Consider the following 6638-nt stretch of genomic DNA (forward strand, 5'->3'; position numbering starts at 1 on the left):
ATCCATCCTATATATATAATAGTTTGTATATAATAGTTTGTATCTGCTAATCCCAAACTCGCAATCCTTCCCTCCCCCACCCCTCCTTGGCAGCCACAAGTCTGTTCTCTATGTCTGTGAGTCTGTTTCTGTTTTGTAAACAAGTTCGTTTACATAGTATTTTAGATTCCACATATAAGTGATATCATATGGTATTTGTCTTTCTCTTTCTGACTTACTTCACTTAGTATGATAATCTCTAGGTCCACCCATGTTGTTGCAAATGGCATTATTTCATTCTTTTTTATGGCTGTGTAATATTCCATTATATGTTTATGCCACATCTTCTTTATACATTCATCTGTCGATGGACATTTAGGTTGCTTCCATGTCTTGGCTATTGTAAATAGTGCTGCTATGAGCATTGGGGTGCATGTCTCTTTTTGAGTTAGAGTTTACTCCAGATATATGCCCAGGAGTGGGATTGCTGGATTATATGGCAACTCTATTTTTAGTTTTTTGAGGAACCTCCATACTGGTTTCCATAGTGGGCTGCACCAATTTATATTCCCACCGACAGTGTAAGAGGGTTCCCTTTTCTCCACACCCTCTCCAGCATTTATTATTTGTAGACTTTTTAATGATGGCCATTCTGACTGGTGTGAGGTGGTACCTCATTGTAGTTTTGATTTGCATTTCTCTAAAAATTAGCAATGATGAGCATCTTTTCATGTACCTATTGCCATCTCTATGTCTTCTTTGGAGAAATGTCTGTAAAGTCTTCTGCCCATTTTTCTATTGGGTTATTTTCTTGCTGTTGTTACTGAATTGTATGAGCTGTTTGTATGTTTTGGAAATTAAGCCCTTGTCAGTCACATCATTTGCAAATATTTTCTCCGAGTCCATAGGTTGTCTTTTCGTATTGTTTATGGTTACCTTTGCTGTGCAAAAGCTTTTAAGTGTAATTAGGTCCCCTTTGTTTATTTTTGCTTTTATTTCTCTTGTTATTAGGCACGTTTTTAATAAGTGAATTGATCATAGCCATTTGGGGGACCCTGCTTTTCTAATGATAATCTTATGCTTCTAGTAGAGAAATAATGATCAACATATTCTACTGATGGTTATTCTGGGTTATTTAATTCAGCATTTGATCAATGCTTGGGTATTGGAAGAATTTGCCAATCTGTTATTTAATGGAATTACCTCTGCTGGGTCTTAGATTGGCCTAATAAATATAGGAAACCATAGAGAAACCGAGAAATTCAAGCCATTTCTAGGGCTGAATCAGAATGAAACACCTACTGTAGAATATCTCTTATGGTGAAGTAATATAGCTAGTCCACATTCATTTGGCCCCTAACTTGGAACATGGTGGCAGTGCTAGGCACAATGTCTTACACATAGAAGGCACTCAAACATGTGTTGCATGAATGACTACAGCATGCCAATGAATTTGAGCATGAATCATTGGTTAGAGAACTTTTCTGTTGACCTGGAATTCATTATTTCATTGGAAAATACGGGAGTGGAAAACATATCAGGATATTTGATATAACTCAAATAATAGTAGCTGGTGTTTTTTTGAATATTTGCTGTAAGCCAGGTATTATTCTAAACATTTTACACGTGTTATATATGTTTACATGTTTTGGGTTTACGTGTATTTACATGTGTTAATTAATTTTACATATTAAATGGATCTCACAAATGTATGATCCATTTTTACACATAGAAAACTGAGGCACAGGGAATTTAAGCCATTTGCTCAGTCACATAAGTAGTTAGTGACAGAGCCTGGATTCAAACCCAGGCTGTCTCACTTTAGGATCTGCAGACTTAACCAGTATTCTAAACTGCCTCTACTTATTCACAGCAAGAGAATAAAAGCCTTGTTAAAAAAAAAATCTACATTTACTTTTTAAAGCCATTTCAAGGAAAATTTTCTTTGTGATAGAGATGCAATATTGTACATGGCTTAGAGCATAGGCATTGGAATCAGGGGTTTGAATTATGGTTCTACCACTGACACGGAGAAGTTCTTAGTCTCTTTAAGTTGACTTTAAACTGCAAGTAACAGTACTTGTTGGAGGGAGCATTTCTTAGGATTAAATGAAATAATCCATTTAAGGGCCTTAGTACAATGTTTGACACACACACAAAATTATAATAGTAATAATATAATTTACACTCATTGAGCATTTACTATGTACTTATAAATTTTAGTTAAAATAGTTCAGTGACAGCTCAATGTCTACCATGTTTGGATGGTTTTTAGTCTTTTCGAACAATGGGGGTGCGCTTGTCATCATTGAATTCAAGGACTTTATGGAATGATCCTCATTAACCTCAAACTAAAGGTTAATCTAAAACAATGATTCTTTCCGTGAAAGGTCTATATACTACTAAGATGCCCTAATCAGAGAGTTGAAGAAAGCTAGCCCGTCAAACTTTGCTCAGACCTGCTCCCTATTGACTAGGAGTTAATATTGCTAAATGACTAGTGAGGAGACATCTCAAGACCTGTGCTGACTATTTCTTTCCATATAAAGGAGTGGCCATATGTCAACTCAGATGTTGTCATAACTGTCAGGCATGCCAGACTTCTATGGCAAGAAAGGAGAGAGAAAGGTCTAAATCAGGACTAGAGGGGACAAATTGGCTTTACCAAGTACCTGAGGATCTCGGCCAGTTCTTAAACTTAGGATGTGCATAGGAGTAATAGTGACCTCAGGTCTGATTCCAACTTGCAATGACATTCAAGAAGTCTGATCTCAGAGTAGGAGCACCATGGCAATAGTTTTGAGGCAGCAGTAATATGTAAAGGTCAGTTGATAGTATCTTGGTTCTTTGAGTTCCATAGTAAGAGGCAGACTGTTCTTTCACACCATCCAGTTGCAGTTGGCTATAAACCCGCGGTAAGGGGAACAGGAGCAAGATGCAGACATTGAGGAGAAGACAGTAAGAGTTAGTTGTCAGGGCCCCAGCCAAATGCAATCCAGGCCTGGCAGGGAGCTGGAAGGAGTGCAAACTGGGAGCCAAGATAACAATCTAATCTCCAGTCCAGGAAAATGTTTGGAGGGATATGAGGGAAGTCTGCAGCAAAAAGCCATTTATAACCACTGGTGGGAGTAAAGTCCGTATGGACTTTATAATTTGGTAGTTATACTAATGAGGTAGAAATATACCCATATTTACCTACCTTTTAACCTCACGAATAACACAGGTAGTGAATAATGAAATCAAAGCACTTCTATATGTTGCTGATCTTCGTTTCCAAAGAGGACCCATCTGGTCGTGACAGCCACCTGCCTTTAGTAACACCACCAAAGGGGCAACACTGTGTGTCCTTCAAGACTGCCCTCTGGTGTGTGGCTGCACGTCTCTTTTCTTATTAAAATGTTGTTCATAACACTGATATTAAAATGCACCCACAGAAATGCTTCTTAAACTCCTATTTTCAAAGAGGTGCCAGTCTGACAAGGTTTTCACTGGCCCACGTTAAAATGAGAACAGGGAAAATGTAGTGAATTTTCTTTCACAGAGCTAAATTTATTCAATTTAAATAACTACCCTTTATTCTGATATGGACAAAAGATTATGTCCTTACTACTTGTTTGATGTTACTAACATCCTTTCTTGTGTGTGTTCGTTGATGGTGATAGTTGATGGTGGTTTGCTCTTTGGCTTTTTTTCTGCTTGATCTATGTTAAGATCCTCAATTAAAAACAAAATTTCTAGCCCATGAAATCAAATTTGTGGGAATTGGTTCCTGATCGACTCAACAGGAATGCATCTAGTGTACAAGTCAATGCTAAAATCAGATCAAATGGTTTTTTTTTCTACTCCACACCTCATGACTATTCATTTGACTGGTTTTCCGGAGTAGAGTTGGAACTAAAGTAGGCATTATAGCCTGGTTTGTTTATTTGTTGAGTAGATATCTGGATTAGAAAACTAGAATAGCATCTGGAACTTTGTAGGTGCTCAGTAAACGCTTGTTAAAGTGGAATTAAATTGAATTGTGCAAGGTATAGAAGAAGCCCTCACTCAGTTCCCTTCTGAACACTGAGTCATGCCAACCCAGCAAAGGGCTACTCACCTCCTGTGAGTGGAAAGTGGCTTATACAAAGGGCTGAGGTATTAGAGTGAGACCCATTTATGAGAATCTCAGTTCTGATTTTATTACAGACTTACTTATTCTGTGATATGACATTCAAGTGGACTTTCTCTCCTACTTGCAAGGAGTGAAAAAGTGTCAAATTGTCTCTGTTGCCTAATAGTCTTGGTATAAGGACATTAGGGTTAATTAAGTATGTGGGCATTATTCAGGGAAAAAATAATTCCTTGACATAACTATGGACTCCAGGAATTGTGGAGCCAAACCATTTTTATCTTATGATAGATTGACCTGTGTATTTAAGTTAATATACTTTTGAGAATAAATATGATTACTTAATTGATGGCATTCATACCAGTATATTAAGGCTTTTTTAAAATCTATATGCTTTCATTCTTTATCAGCTGGATAGTGTATTGATTATAGTTAGGGCTAGCTTATTAAATAGTCTTTTTTTTTATTAATTATTTTATTTTTGGCTGCATTGGGTCTTCGTTTCTGTGCGAGGGCTTTTTCGACTTGCGGCGTGCGGGGGCCACTCTTCATCGCGGTGCGCGGGCCTCTCAGTGTCGCGGCCTCTCTTGTTGGCGGAGCACAGGCTCCAGACGCGCAGGCTCAGCAGTTGTGGCTCACGGGCCTAGTTGCTCCGCGGCATGTGGGATCCTCCCAGACCAGGGCTTGAACCCGTGTGCCCTGCATCGGCAGGCAGATTCTCAACCACTGCGCCACCAGGGAAGCCCCAAATAGTCTTTATATAAAATCATATTATAGGGAAAACATTAAAGTGAATGTCTTATACAAAAATTTGTAATGGAACAGAAACTTATTAAACTCCCTTACATAGATGATTCTATACAAGAAATACTTCGCGTGACCTTTGTCGTGTAACCTTGGGCAAGTCAGGTAACCTCTCTCTGCTCCTCAACTCTATAAGTAAGAGTAGAATCTACCTCAAAGAGTTGTTGTAAGGATTAAATGTGGTAATACATGTACTTTAGCACAGAGCAAGATACATGACAGTCATTTAATAAATTTCACCTAATATCATTATATTCATCTTTTTATTACTGTCACACTTTAATTGAAGTACCAATTGTAGAATACTTTAACAGCAAGAAAAAGAGCTGTGAATAATCTTAACATCATTTTGTTCTACTATTAAGTTGCAAGTTCCATTCAACTCATCTCTATCTCTTTTTGAGAAAATGGCAGGATATAAATAAATTCAGTCATTCTCCATCTCAAATCTCATACCACTGTCAGAAAAATCTATCTGATCTCCAACAAATTTACACGTAGATCATGTAGGCATGTGTGCACCCATGCACGCACACACACACACACACACACACACACACACCAAAATGTCGTGTTTAATGAGATCCTTTAATTTCAGTGAACTTCCACAGATGAGGTTCATTCTTTAAACTGAATTATATTTTATTACAAACAGTGCTATAAACAATATGGAATGTTGCTTAAAAGCATGAGTCTTGGAAGTAGACTGCATGGTTTCAAATTTCAGCTCTATGATCATGTACAATTATTTATCTTTTCTAATCCTCAGTTTCCTCATCTTTAACACCTGCTTTATAGAGGTGAGGCTAAAGTTAAATGTGAGAATGCATGTGAAATACTCAGCCCAGTGTCTGACATCTAGTAAATGCTCACTAAGTTTTAGCTATTATTACTTTTCATTATAGATGTTGTATTTTCATATCTAGAAGCTCTATTTGGTCTTTTTTTATACCTTCTATTTCTGTCCTCATCATGCTTATGTTTTCCTCCAAATTCTTGAGCATATGGAGAATATAATAGTTGTAAAAATCCTTGTCTGCTAGTTCCATCATCTTTGTCATTTCCAAGTTTGTTTCTACTAATTGATTTTTTTCCTAGTCATGGTTCATATTTTCCTGCTTTATTGCACACCTGGTAAATTTTTATTACATGCTGAGCATTGCAAATTTTGTCTCTGATTGCTGCATGTTGTATTCCTTAATTAGTTTTAGATTTCAAACTGGCATGCAGCTAAGTTACTTGGAATAGGTTGGGTCTTTTCAAAGCTTGCTTTTAAACTTTGTTAGGGTGGTTCAATGAGACTTTGGTCTACAGCTAATTTAGCCTCTACCGAGGCAATATCTTTCTAAGGATTCTATCTCCTATGTTATGAGTTCCTTCTACTTGGCTGGTGGGAACACAACTATTCCCATCACTATTGGGCTCCCTACTCCTTTTCAGTGGTTCTTTCCTTGGTGCCAGGCAATTTACTCTTACACATGCACAAATCAATTCTCAACCAAAGACTCATGGGGACCCCTTTGCAGATCTCCAGAGCTCCCTCCCTTCCCCTCCCCTCCCCTCCCTATCCCCTCCCCTCCCCTCCCCCTCCCCTCTCTCCTCTCCTCTCCTCTCTCTGGGATAACTGTCCTGTGCTGCCTGTCGTCCAATGTCAGAAAATTGTTTCACATATTTTGCCCAGTTTTCAATTTGCTTGAGATGTGAGGTAAATCCACTCCTTGTTACTCTATCTTGGCCAGAAATC

Source organism: Eschrichtius robustus, chromosome 8 (assembly GCF_028021215.1).
Source record: "Eschrichtius robustus isolate mEscRob2 chromosome 8, mEscRob2.pri, whole genome shotgun sequence".
In the NCBI taxonomy this organism is placed as follows: domain Eukaryota; kingdom Metazoa; phylum Chordata; class Mammalia; order Artiodactyla; family Eschrichtiidae; genus Eschrichtius; species Eschrichtius robustus.